Raw genomic sequence first — 13,017 nt, forward strand, 5'->3', positions numbered from 1 at the left:
ACATAGACATCCGGCATCACTTTTTGAGAGACCACCAGCAAAAGGGAGATATCGAAGTGTTTCATGTTAGCACCGAGAACCAGCTAGCCGATATCTTCACTAAGCCTCTAGATGAGAAGACCTTTTGCAGGTTGCGTAGTGAGCTAAATGTCATAGATTCGCGGAACCTGGATTGAATTGTAGCATACATGTAGTTATGCTTTTGATCATGTTCCTTTTTTGCATTATGTTGCTTATTATGGTGCTCAAGTTGTACAAACACTCCCTGGACCTCACAAGTCCGTTGCAAAGTGATGCACATGTTTAGGGGGAGATGTGTTACAACTTGACCCTTTGAGACTAACCTTGTGCTTGAGTTTGATAATTTAGTCTCGAAGGAGGATTGAAAGGGAAAAGGTGGACTTGGACCATGAAAGACTTCCACTGCACTCCGATGAGAGGGTAACTAATTCCAAGTTCATCTCATGAAATCTTATTTGAAGACTTTGGTGAGGCAATGAGATTAAAGGGGCCAAGATTGATCCCGTTTTGGTGCTTGATGCCAAAGGGGGAGAAAATAAAGGCCAAAGTAATAAATGGATCAGCTACCACTTGAGAGATTTTGAAAATAGTAGAATAGAGTTTTTGTTTTGTCAAAAGCTTTTATTGTCTCTTATTGTCTCTATTGTCAAAAGTTGGCCTTGTGGGGAGAAGTGTTGATTATGGGAAATAGGGGGAGTTTTTGAACTCTTTGATCAATCTCTTTTGGAATGACTCTCCTTATGTCTCAACATGTGTGTTTGACTTAGAAATAGAGATTTGAGTTTGATTTGCAAAAACAAACCAAGTGGTAGCAAAGGATGATCCATATATGCCAAAATTGAATAAAACCAATTTGAGTTTTTATTTAAAGTGATTTTGCACTTGTTCTAGTTGCTTTATATTGTGTTGGCATAAATCACCAAAAAGGGGGAGATTGAAAGGGAAATGTGCCTTTGGGCCATTTCTAAGTATTTTGGTGATTGAGTGCAAACACAAGTGCTTAAATGTGAAAATATGCCCAAGGATGATCAAAGTGCAAATCACAAGTTAAGGTATGTTTCTAAGCCTTAGTACATTGGTTTTGTGTACTAATATATTTGTCTAAGTGTTAGAAACAGATAGAAGAAGAGAAGAGAAGACTTGGCTGTGTACAGCCAAGGGGCTGCTTCGGTCTGGGGCACCGGACTGTCCGGTGGTGCACCGGACAGTGTCCGGTGGTGCACCGGACAGTGTCCGGTGCGCCAGGCTGCCTCGGCCGAAGAGGCTGCTCTCGGGTTTTTCTCCGGCGACTTCGGCTAAAATTCACCGGACTGTCCGGTGTGCACCGGACTGTCCGGTGAGCCAACGGTCGGCCGGGCCAACGGTCGGCCGCGCGATCGGCGCGCGACACGTGGCCGAGCCAACGGTCGGAAGGAAGCACCGGACTGTCCGGTGTGCACCGGACTGTCCGGTGCGCCAGATCTGCAACGGTCGGCAACGGTTGGCTTCGCTTTTTATGGAAACAAATCGGGCACCGGACAGTGTCCGGTGTGCACCGGACTGTCCGGTGCGCCACGAGACAGAAGGCAAAGATGGCCTTCCAGATTTGTTCCCAACGGCTCCTAGCTGCCTTGGGGCTATAAAAGGGACCCCTTGGCGCATGGAGGAGTACACCAAGCATTCCTTGAGCACTCTTGATCACTCACACATCAATCTCGCGCACTTGTTCGACATTCTAGTGATTTGAGCTCCGTTCTAGTGTGCTAGTCTTTTGAGCTCAAGTCTGGGTCTTGTGTGTGCGTATTCGCTGTGATCTTTGTGTCGTGTGTGAGTTGCTAATCCCTCCCTTGCTCTGTGATTCTCTGTGAACATCTTTTGTAAGGGCGAGAGGCTCCAAGTTGTGGAGATTCCTCGCAAACGGGATTGAGAAAAGAAAAGCAAGAACACCGTGGTATTCAAGTTGATCATTGGATCACTTGAGAGGAGTTGAGTGCAACTCTCGTCCGTTGGGACGCCACAACGTGGAGTAGGCAAGTTTTGTACTTGGCCGAACCACGGGATAACCACTGTGTCATCTCTGTGATTGGATTCTTGTGGTTATTGTGTTTTGACTCCTCTCTAGCCACTTGGCATAAACTGTGCTAACACCTAATCAAGTTTTGTGGCTATAAGTTTAAGTTTTTACAGGATCACCTATTCACCCCCCCCTCTAGGTGCTCTCACCGGACCCATTCGATAAGGTCCGAGGGCTCGGTGCCTCCCTCCGGTGGGATTCCATTACAAGTCGTTCCCGCTGGTCTTGGAAATGTCCTAGGGTACCTCGGGAGCGTAGCCCAAGCCTCGGCCACGTAACGGACGTACACAGGGTTATCCCTGACTCTGCATGCTCTGGGGCGGCTGTCAAACCCTTCCGAGGGGCCAGCCTTCGAACCCCTGATCAGTAATGGGCTCGGAGCCCGAGTGCTCTAGGTCGGTTGCTGAACCCCGGAGGGCGCAACCTTCGAACCCTTAATCACTAGGAGGGCTCGGGGCCCGTTTCCTTCGCTGAGAAGGATCCTTTTCGAAATATCCCCTTTCCCGGTCCCTGTTGCAAGAGAGAGAGAGAGAGAGAGAGAGAGAGAGAGAGAGAGAGAGAGAGAGGAAAAGGAAAAGGATATGGATTTTAAATAATGTGGCGCACCTTTTTTGACGCGGTCAATCATGACGAAGGTGAAACGGCGCCCGCTTTGCCTGCCGGAGGTGTCGCTTGCCCTGCCAAGGAGTTAATGCGACGGGACGGGCGATTCGTGGGGCGTCTGTTGAGCGTGCGCGAGTCGTTCGAGGAACGGAACATGGGTGCGTCGTCTTTTATGCTGTGGGAGAAGGCTCCCCTGCCGTTTCAGGAGAGGATGCGAGCCTGTAGGTGATTGGACCGCTGCTTCCGCACGTCTGTTGCTGCAATTACTGCTGGCCCGCCTCTGGTCATATCAACCGTCGTGCCTATCCCCGCGGCTGACTGACCCGTGATCGTCACACTAAGTTGGCACTGTTGGGTCACGGGCGGGGCTGCCTCGAATCGCTGCACTGGTTCTGCAGTCGAGAAGACGCGACATTGGCGCAAGCGGCGGTGCGGTTTCCTTGCACGTAGTAACCGGCACGCCGGTTACATGACATGTGGGCCTGGGCCTCCATGCTGGACCGCCAGATGCGATGAAGCCGAAAGGGTGCACAACCGTGGTGCGGTTGCATGCTTCTTGCATGGCGGTCCGCCCTTTCGACCGCTGGTTTTGGCGAGGATGAGGGAATGCTTATAACCGCGGTGCGGTTACATGCTTCGCGTGCGGCGGCTTGCCTTCTTCGTGTTTCGGGTCAGCTCGTATGACATGTGGGACCCAGCCCCCGTGTCGTAAGGTGAGAACCCTGGAGCACGTCGGTGGAGACTTTGCCCGTGACGCTTGGGGGTGCAAGTGAGGAGATCTGCCTTTAAAAAGGGATCGATCCCTCGGGCGGTAGCCATGCCTTCGCACTCCTCTCATTCATCGCGCCCTTCCACCTTCCGAGCCCCCAGATGGGTGCACCTGTGTTGCCTTCTTCTTGCTGCTGTTGGAGGAGCGCGACCTCGTGGGGGTTGGCGCTCTTCAATCATTGCTCGGCTTCAAGGATTTTCATCATGCAGCCCGACTGCAGTCCCCCGCCGGCGGTCACCCAGGATGATGACCGTAGGCTTCGTGGTGGGGAAGAGCGAGCCGGGCCGTGGCCTCCCCCTACCCTCAGCTTCAAGGATGTTCATCATCCGTGCTAGGGAGGAGGGTGCACCGAGTTGGGTCCCGCCTTCGTGTGGGCAGCGACCCGCTCCTTCCCTCAGTGATCGGGGGAGAAGGGCGTTCACCGTCCGTGGCGCTGGCAGCTGTCGTGTGTCCGGCTCCCCGGCCTGAGCGGCCCTGGTTCTTCTTCCGGTGCCGCCTCCTACAGCTGGGGCGGAGCGTGGCTGCCCATCCGCCGCACGGGTGTCGGTCGCGCCGTGCGCGGGCCGGCCACGTCCAGGTCCTCCCTGCGCCGTTGGCTGCACCGGGGGGTCGCACAACACGTCGTACGCCGCGAGGGCGGTGCTCGTGTTCTGGGACAACCTCGGCGAGGACGGGAGTGAGGACCTACCGGTGCGCATTGTGGCGGCCGCCGTTCACCGGTGTGGCGTTGGCGCGTAGGTGGCTGCTGTCGTCGGTGCTGACGCCATAGGTGAGGCTTCCTCTGCCGAAGCGGTTGCCTCCGCCGACGAGACCGTCAGTGCCACCTGCGCTCCGGACCTTCGGCTCTTTGGCTTTAATAGCTGGTTCTCGTCCCTCGTGAGGGGACGTGAGCGAGGGCCTTTTCATAGTAGCGTTTGCCCTGAGGCAATCGCTGCTGCTGTCTAGCCGCCCGAGGCGGAGGTCGTTGTCGCGCTGCTGGTGCAGTGGTCGCCGGCGAGCCACCTAGAGTTTGTTATCCCGCAGGCCTTCTGGTGTGGAGGTTGTTCATTCCTGCGGGAATGGAGTCGGAGTCCCGTTTGTAATGGTACCTTCTTGAGAGCAAGATGCAACTGCTTCAAGTACTAGACATCTGCCGCATGTCGGTAAAACCGCCGACGGCGCTGTCGACGTCTAAGTCTAGATACCATAGTTATCCCAAGTATGTGTGTTTGTTCTTTGTGGCTGCTGAGGCCTGAACATTTGGGTATAAAGCCGTGCTTCTTTCCTCTTGTTTCGAGCATTAGGACTTGTTCGTCAGTAGCAGAATCACTTATCCGAGCGTGAGCTACCTTTCGCGGAAGGTGATGAGTGAGGTATTCGTATCCCGGAGGCGTATGAGTCCCTCGGCTCGGTTGGCCGTGCCGTTCAAGGTCTCGCTCGCTCGTCATTAGGATTCCGTTATCGACGCAGTCGAAAGGCACGAAAGTCGTTTTGGCGGAAAACTTTTCCGAGGAAAATTTTGACGCAGAGGGGGTTCCCCCCTTTCTAGACCCGAGGCGACCGCTCGGGCCAGGACCCTTGCGAAGGGCTTGGCCGTGGCCGTCGGGTCTGGCCGGTCCGCCCAAGCCATGGCCTCACAGCAGCGTGCCCGGGCCGAAGGTATGTTTTGCCCGCTCTGTGACTTTGTTTTTGTCTCCATTCTTCACCTTGTGTCTGAAGAACTTTGTTCGGCTGTCTGCAAGGTTCGAGACGGCTCTTAACGAGTCCGTCAAGAACTGCAAGGCGCTTGCCCAGGTGGCTGAGCGAAAGGAGGCCAACCATGTGGCCATGTCCGAGGCCATCTCAGCCTTCTGCCGGGCCTTTGGTCTCGACGACGTCCCCTCGGGTAGCTCCCCCAGAGTCACCTGTGGGCCTTGAGCGGCCATGTGCGCAGTAGACTCCGTGGGGCGCTGCACCACGGCGTTAGGCGGACCTTCGCCGTTCTCGCTTCCCACTACGACGTGGATTTGGAGCGGGTCAGCGAGGGGTACTGCTTACCCGACGAAGAGGAGGCTGCCTTAGCCGAGGTCCAGAGGCTTGACGCGACTGTCGAGGGCCCAAGCGCGGCACTGGATTCCTCCTTTGAGGTGGAGATCCTTCCACCCGTGTCGCCGTATGAGGCCAGGCCGGATTCTGCCGAGGGTGGAAACGACGCCGAGGGTGCCGCTCCTCCCCCTGCCGATGTCTGAGCCTGCAAGAATAGTTTGTTCTAAGTATGCACATGTTTTTTGCGGCCGCTGAGGCCTAAACATTTTAATTGTCGGATTATAAAGTTGTGTTTTCTTTCCTCTTGTTTCGTGCGTTAGGACTTGTTCGGTAGCAGAATCACTTATGCGAGCATGAGTTACTTTTCGCGGAAGGTGATGAATGAGGTATCCGTATCCAGGAGGCGTAGGAGTCCCTCGGCTCGGTCGGCCTTGCCGCTTACGTGTTCTCTCGTCGTTTTTAGGATTTCGTTATCGATATAGTCGAAAAGCACGAAAGTCATTTTGGTAGAAAAGTTTTCGAGCGTTAGGACTTGTTCGGTAGTAGAATCGCTTATCCGAGCGTGAGCTACCTTTCGCGGAAGGTGATGAGTGAGGTATCCGTATCCTGTAGGCGTAGGAGTCCCTTGGCTCGGTCGGCCTTGCCGTTCAAGGTCTCTCTCGCTCATCATTAGGATTCCGTTATCGACGCAGTCGAAAAGCATGAAAGTCGTTTTGGTAGAAAACTTTTCCGAGGAAAATTTTGACGCAGAGGGGGTTCCCCCCTTCTAGCCCCCGAGGGAGGGTCGGGCTTTGCCGAAGCAAGGCCGATCCTTCCTTGATGGTTATACTTTATTTATGCATGTAAAGGAAACGAGATACATGAACGACTTGAAACATTTTAAGGATAAAAGCGACGTAGCTGTTCGATGTTCCAAGCGTTGTTGTAGACCTCGCCTTGATCGTTGGCCAGCTTGTATGTCCCAGGCTTCAAAATCTTGGCGATGATGAACGGCCCTTCCCAGGGAGGAGTAAGCTTGTGGCGCCCTCAGGTGTCTTGTCGTAGCCGAAGTACCAAGTCTCCCACTTGGAAGCCTCGGGGCCGAACCCTTCGGGCGTGGTAGCGTCGTAGAGACTGCTGATACCACGCCAAGTGTAGTAAGGCCATGTCCCGAAACTCTTCCAGCTAGTCCAATGAATCCTCTCGGCTAGTCTGGTTGCTTTGGTCGTCGTAAGCCTTTGTCCTTGGGGAACCGTATTCCAAGTCCATGGGTAAGATGGCCTCGGCCCCATAGACTAGGAAAAACGGCGAGAAGCCCGTGGCCCGGCTCGGCGTCGTCCTCAGATTCCAAACCACCGAGGGTAGTTCTTTTATCCAACGCTTGCCAAACTTGTTGAGGTCGTTGTAGATCCTCGATTTTAGTCCCTGCAAAATCATACCGTTGGCGCACTCCACCTGCCCATTTGTCATTGGGTGAGCTACGACGGCCTAGTCCACACGGATGTGGTGGTCTTCGCAGAAGTCCAGGAACTTCTTCCCAGTGAACTGCGTGCCATTGTCGGTGATGATGGAGTTTGGGACCCCATAGCGATGGATGATATTTGTGAAGAACGCCACCGCCTGCTCGGACCTGATGCTGGTTAAGGGTCGGACCTCGATCCACTTGGAGAATTTGTCGATGGCGACCAACAGGTGCGTGAAGACCCCAGGTGCCTTCTGCAAGGGACCAACGAGGTCCAGACCCCATACGGCGAACGACCAAGTGATAGGTATTGTCTGCAGGGCTTGAGCGAGCAGGTGCGTGTGTCTCGCGTAGAATTGACACCCTCGGCAGGAGCGTACAATCCTAGTGGCGTCGGCCACCGCAGTCGGCCAGTAGAAACCTTGTCGGAAAGCGTTTCCCACGAGGGCCCGAGGTGCTGCATGGTGACCGCAAGCCCCCGAGTGTATTTCCTATAACATCCCTTGTCCTTGGGCGACGGATATGCATCGTTGGAGGATGCCCGAGGGGCTGTGGTGGTATAACTCTTTTTCGTCACCCAGTAAAACGAATGACTTGGCGCGCCGAGCCAGTCGCCGAGCTTCGGCCTTGTCGAGGGGCAGCTCTCCTCAGAGGAGATATTCTAGGTACGGGTTCTGCTAGTTCAGGTTTGGCGCAACCCCATTCTGCTCTCCCTCGACGCGCAGGGCCTCTCCCTCAGCGCCCGAGGGTACCTCGGGCTGGGCCGAGGTCCCCTCGGGTTCGGGCGTGTCGTTGATTTTGACGGATGGTTGATATATGTCCCTGGAGAAGACGTTCGGGGGAACCGTCGTTCGCCCCAGGCTATTTTAGCCAGCTCATCCGCGGTCTCGTTGTACCATCGAGCAACATGGTTGAGTTCTAGCCCGTAGAACTTATCTTCCAAGCGCCGAACTTCGTCGCAATAGGCCTCCATTTTTTGATCGCGGCAGTGGGAGTTCTTCATGACTTGGTCAATGAAAAGCTGCGAGTCGCCCCGAGCGTCGAGGCGCCGAACCCCTAGCTCGACGGTGATGCGAAACCCATTAACCAAAGCCTCGTACTCGACCACGTTGTTTGACGCCGGAAAATGGAGGCGCAGCACGTAGCGCACATGTTTCCCGAGGGGTGAGATGAAGAGCAAGCTAGCACCTGCTCCTGTTTTCATCAGTGACCCATCGAAGTACATGGTCCAAAGTTCGGCCTGGATTGGAGCTGTCGGCAATTGAGTGTCGACCCATTTAGCCAGGAAGTCCGCCAAGACTTGGGATTTTATGGCCTTCCGAGGGGCAAATGAAATTGTTTCTCCCATGAGTTCCACTGCCCATTTTGCTATCCTACCCGAGGCCTCTCGGCACTAGATGATCTCTCCCAGGGGGAAGGATGACACCACAGTCACCGGATGAGACTCGAAGTAGTGTCGCAATTTTCACCGTGTCAGAATTACTGCGTACTGTAGCTTCTGGATTTGTGGGTAGCGGATCTTGGTCTCGGATAGCACCTCGCTGATGAAGTGGACCAGCCTCTGGATGAGCAGTGCATGCCCTTCTTCCCGTCTCTCGATTACGATCGCAGCGCTGACCACCTGAGTGGTTGCGGCTATGTAAATAAAGAGGGCTTCTCCCGCAGCGGGGGGCACCAAGATGGGCGCATTAGTAAGGAGTGCCTTTAAGTTTCCGAGGGCTTCCTCGGCCTCGGGGGTCCAAGTGAAGCGCTCGGCCTTCCTCAAGAGGCGGTACAAGGGCAATCCTTTCTCGCCAAGGCGCGAGATGAAGCGGCTTAGAGCCGCAAGGCATCCCATGACCCTTTATACTCCTTTTAAATCTTTGATGGGTCCCATGTTGGTGATGGCTGCAATTTTCTCCGGGTTGGCCTCGATGCCTCGTTCGGAGACGATGAACCCCAGGAGCATGCCTCGGGGGACTCCGAAGACACACTTCTCGGGATTGAGTTTTACGCCCTTTGCACGCAGGCACCCGAAAGTTACTTCGAGGTCGAAGAGGAGGTCGGAGGCTTTCCTTGTTTTGACGACGATGTCATCGACGTAAGCCTCGACCGTTCTGCCGATATGTTCTCCGAACATGTGGTTCATGCACCTTTGGTAGTTTGCACCTTCATTCCTCAAGCCAAATGGCATGGTAGTATAACAATACATGCTAAAAGGTGTGATAAAAGAAGTCGCGAGCTGGTCGGATTCTTTCATCTTGATTTGGTGATAGCCTGAATAGGCATCGAGGAAAGACAGGGTTTCGCACCCAGCAGTGGAGTCCACAATTTGATCGATACGAGGCAGAGGGTAGGGAACCTTTGGACATGCTTTATTTAACCCAGTGTAGTCTACGCACATCCTCCATTTCCCACCTTTTTTCTTTACAAGCACAGGGTTAGCTAGCCATTCTAGATGGAATACCTCTTTGATGAACCCTGCAGCCATCAGCTTGTGGACCTCCTCGCCTATGGCCCTGCGCTTTTCTTCATCAAAATGGCGCAGGTGCTGCTTCACGGGTCGTGCATCGGCTCGGATGTCCAGCGAGTGCTCGGCGACATCCCTCGGTATGCCTGGCATGTTCGAGGGTCTCCACGCAAAAATTTCGGCGTTTGCGTGGAGAAAGTCGACGAGCACTGCTTCCTATTTAGGGTCGAGCTCGAAGCCGATCCTGACTTTCTTGCCAGCGTCGTTGCTGGGGTCGAGAGAGACGGATTTAACCACCTCGACTGGTTCGAAGTTGCCAGTGTGGCGCTTTGCATCAGGCGCCTCTTTGGAGAGGCAATCCAGGTCGACGATGAGGGCCTCGGACTCGGCGATGGCCTCAGCGTACTCCACGCATTCCACGTCGCACTCGTAAGCGTGGCGATACGTGGATCCGACGGTGATGGTTCCGTTGGGGCCTGGCATCTTGAGCTTGAGGTACGTGTAGTTGGGGACGGCCATGAACTTGGCGTAGCACGGTCTTCCCAACACCGCGTGATAGGTCCCTCAGAACCCGACCACCTCGAACATGAGGGTTTCCTTTCGAAAGTTGGAGGGAGTTCCGAAGCAGACAGGCAAATCAAGTTGCCCAAGGGGTAGGACGCGCTTACCGGGGACGATCCCATGGAAAGGTGCTGCACCGGCCCGGATCGTGGACAGATCAATCCCCAAGAGCCCTAGGGTCTCGGCGTAGATGATGTTGAGGCTGCTGCCTCCGTCCATGAGGACCTTGGTGAGCCTAGCGTTGCCGATGACAGGGTTGACGACGAGAGGGTACCTTCCTGGGCTCGGTACGCAGTCGGGGTGGTCGCCTTGGTCGAAGGTGATGGTCTTGTTAGACCAGTCTAGGTAGACCGGCGCCACTACCTTCACCGAGCAGACCTCCCGGCGCTCCTGCTTGCGGTGTCGAGCCGAAGCATTCGCCACTTGCCCACCGTAGATCATGAAGCAGTTGTGGACCTCCGGGAACTCCTCTTCCTTGTCGCCCCCCTTCTTGTTGTTGCCTTGGTCCTTGCCACCTTCTGCCGAGGGTCCGACCTTGTTGAAGTAACACCGAAGCATGTCGCATTCTTCAAGGGTGTGCTTGACGGGACCCCTATGGTAGGGGCACGACTCCTTGAGCATCTTGTCGAACATGTTGGCCCCTCTAGGAGGCTTCCGAGGGTTCCTGTGCTCGGCAGCAGCGACGAGATCCGCGTCAAGGGCGTCGTGTTTCGCTTGCGTCTTCTTATTGGCCTTCTTCTTCGTGCCACGCTGGACGGACGCCTCGGGGGTGTCTTCCTTCTGTCTTCCCTTAGGCTGCTTGTCCTTCCGGAAGACGGCTTCAACCGCCTCCTGACCAGAGGCGAACTTGGTGGTTATGTCCATCAATTCACTTGCCTTGGTGGGAGTCTTGCACCCCAATTTGCTCACCAGGTCCTGGCAAGTGGTGCCGGCGAGGAATGCCACGATGACGTCCGAGTTGGTGATGTTGGGCAACTCGGTGCGCTGCTTTGAAAACCGCCAGATGTACTCTCACAGGGATTCCCCTGGCTGCTGGCGGCAACTTCAGAGATCCCATGAGTTCCCAGGGCGCACGTACGTACCTTGGAAATTTCCCGCGAAGGCCTTGACTAGGTCGTCCCAGTCAGAGATCTACGCAGGAGGCAGATGCTCCAGCCAGGCCCGGGCAGCGTCGGAGAGGAAAAGGGGGAGGTTGCGGATGATGAGGTTGTCGTCATTCGTCCCTCCCAACTGGCATGCCAGCCGGTAATCCGCAAGCCACAACTCCGGCTTTGTCTCCCCTGAGTACTTGGTGATGGTGGTCGAGGCTCGGAACCGGGCCGGGAATGGCGCCTGTTGTATGGCCCGATTGAATACTCGCGGACCTGGCAGTTCGGGTGAGGGGCTCCGATCCTCACTGTCGTAGCGTCCTCCGCGCCTGGGGTGGTAGCCTCGGCGCACCCTTTCCTCGAGGCGGGCTCGACGGTCGCGGCTGTGCTGCTCACTGCCGAGGCGGTCCGGGGCTGCAGGCGTCCCGTCCCGTGTGCGCTCGGTGTGGGTCGAGGCCTCCCGCATGCGTCGGGAGGACGTTGCGCGATGCTCCGAGGGGCACCCTCGCCTTCGGGAGGCAGAGCTCTCGGCTCGTCGGACTGCGACATCTTCCAGGAGGTCCTTGAGTTCGACCTAGATACGCCGCCCCTCGGTGGTGGATGGCTCCGACATTGTTCGAAGTAGCATCGCCGCTGCAGCTAGGTTCTGGCCGACCCCGCTGAAGGCCGGGGACAGCCCCGCCCTGGCATCGTCAACGATACGACGCTGGACGTCCCGGGCCCGATGACACGCTCCTCCGGTGAGTGCCCGGCCTGCCCATTCCTGCTTGATGTTTTGCCGGAGCTGCACATGCCGCCCTGCTTCTTCGTCGAGCTTGTCCTGCATCTCGCGGAGTTGCTCAAGCTGTGTGTCCTAACCCCCCGTAGGGACTGGGACCACAACTAGCTCCCGCGGGATCTCAACGCGAGACGCAGGCACAGGGGCATCATCATCTTCTGGCATGCCGAGGTGGTTGTCTTCGCCATGATCCCACTGATCGATGTGAAAACACTCGCGACTTGGGCCATAACCCTCATCGTCGAGGCTATGGTCATCGTCGGAGCAGCCGGAGAGGCAGTAGTCACATGCGGACATGAAGTCTCGCATGGCACTGGGATCACGGAGTCCGGAGAAATCCCAACCAAAGTCAGGGTCGTCGTCTTCCTTGAAACTCGTGGGTCGGGAGGTTGAGATGGCCGTCAATTGGTCCCATGATGACCACATATGATACTCTGGAAGGCCAGGATACGCCCTTGCGAAAGCGCTCACCGAAGCGGGGTCGCTTGGTGGATCGAAGCTGAATCTAAAAGGGACATGGTGGAAAACGGACGGTACCTCTTGGTCGATGGATGGTGGTGAAGTCGCGTCTGGGACGGAATGCACCGTTATCTCAGGTACGAGGCTAACGCCCAGCAAGTCCTTCGCGAGGGTGCTGGCGTCATCAGTCCGCTTGGGGTTGGCACGTTGCGGGGAAGCGACACCCGTTGCTGTCTCAGGTGCGAGGACAACACCCGACATGTCCCCCGCATGGGTGCCAGCGTCGTCAACTCACTCTGGTCCGACAGCCGACGAGGTGCCGCCTCCTGCCTGGCTACAGTTGCCCCGTCTCCTCCTCCTCCAGCGAGGAGGGTGGCGGGGCAAACCCGGGTGTTCCTCTTCTGCCACCGGGGGAAGTCGTCGTCGAGTTCGCCGCCGCCGGGCAAGCCGACGACCGTCGCTGCTATCGTGTTGCGAGGGGAGGAGTACCATGTCGTAGCTGCCGTCGTGGGACATGAACTCGAGACTCCCGAAGCGAAGCACTGTCCCCGGCTGAAGAGGCTGCTGAAGGCTACCCATCTGGAACTCAACGGGAAAGTGTTCGTTGACACGCAGCAAGCCCCTACCTGGCGCACCAACTGTCGGTGTTTTGGACCCGCGAGGACCCTCAACCAACTAGTGAATTTGTTGCTGCGTGCCCCTGCCCAGATGGGTTGATGCAAGATGGAACACAAGAGAGGGAACGAGGCTTATATTATCTTGCACCGGGGTGCTCGTAGTAGGGGTTACAA

This window comes from Zea mays, chromosome 5 (genome assembly GCF_902167145.1).
Source record: "Zea mays cultivar B73 chromosome 5, Zm-B73-REFERENCE-NAM-5.0, whole genome shotgun sequence".
Classification (NCBI taxonomy): Eukaryota; Viridiplantae; Streptophyta; class Magnoliopsida; order Poales; family Poaceae; genus Zea; species Zea mays.